This window comes from Bison bison, unplaced genomic scaffold (assembly GCF_000754665.1).
Source record: "Bison bison bison isolate TAMUID 2011002044 unplaced genomic scaffold, Bison_UMD1.0 scf7180017864362, whole genome shotgun sequence".
In the NCBI taxonomy this organism is placed as follows: Eukaryota; Metazoa; Chordata; class Mammalia; order Artiodactyla; family Bovidae; genus Bison; species Bison bison.
Genome location: NW_011494934.1, coordinates 5287790 through 5289060, shown reverse-complemented (window position 1 = coordinate 5289060; position 1271 = coordinate 5287790).

Sequence of the window (1271 nt, the reverse complement as noted above, 5' to 3'; positions counted from 1 at the left end):
TTGATTGCATAGACTCCCCCTTTATCAAAATCACATATAACTGAGTTCTTCCCTCCTGCCTCTCTGGAGCAGGTTCTCAGACCTGAGGTGCTCTCAGTAGGGCTCATTTTGCCCCAGATAAAGCTTAACTCACCTTCCCTGATAGTTCAGTTGGTAAACAATCTGCCTGCAATGCAGGAGACCCCGGTTCGATTCCTGGATCAGGAAGATCCTCTGAAGGAGGGATAGGCGACCCACTTCAGTATTCTTGGGCTTCCCTTGTGGCTCAGCAGGTAAAGAATCCGCCTGCCATGTGGGATTCATGCCTGCCATCCATCTACCCACTCCAGTATTCTGGCCTGGAGAACTCCACAGACTGAGCAAATTTCACTTTCGCTTTTCACAATTCTCACGTTGTACATTTTTTTAAGTCGACAAAGGCTACAGGAAAAAAAGACCATTTAAGAGACTGCGATTACACTCCTGGTAAGAGATCCCAAGGGTCTAAAATTGAGTAGTAACAATGGGGTGATTAAGATATGTATGTAGGAGCTCAGTCAGTTAGACTTGATGAATTGGATGTGAAAAGTGAAAGGAGAAAAAAGTTTACAATCACTCAAAATTCTAGCCTCAGAAACTGGCGGTTGATGGGAACAATGGAGGAAAATCAGATTTATGAGGAGGTATCTTAGGATTTTAGGGCTTCCCTGGTGGTTCAGTCAGTAAAGAATCCACCTGCAATGCAGGAGACTGCCTGAAATATAGGAGAACAGGGTTTGATCTGATACTGATGAAGTGAGTCTGATTCTTCCCACTTAAAGTGAAGACTTGGACTGGGATGGTCTCAGGGGTCTCCTTCAACTTTAAAATGTATGTATCGGAAATTACAGGTGAGTACTATGAATTTGGCGACCTACTTAAAACCTCCTAATCAAACAATACAATCATTTATCTAGTCTTTTTGATCTTAGTGTCCAGGAAGTATTTAAACCTTATGTTTTACTCTGTGGAAAATTTTCTTTCAATACTTCTCTCTTCAATTGATGTTGGTTCTTTCAAATGAACATTGTTTTCTTTGGTATTTAAAATGATGTTATTGTATTCATAAAATATGCAAAAGAAGGTATCACTAAGGAATTACTCTTTTTGTAGTTAAACATGCTACTGGGTAAAGTATGGTATAGGAGAGTGAGTTAAGTGCATGTGAAATCATGTGACTTGTTAAAGGTTGTTTGGTTGTTTGGGGTCTCCTAGGATACTTGGTTGTTTTTCCACCAACCCACACATCCTCT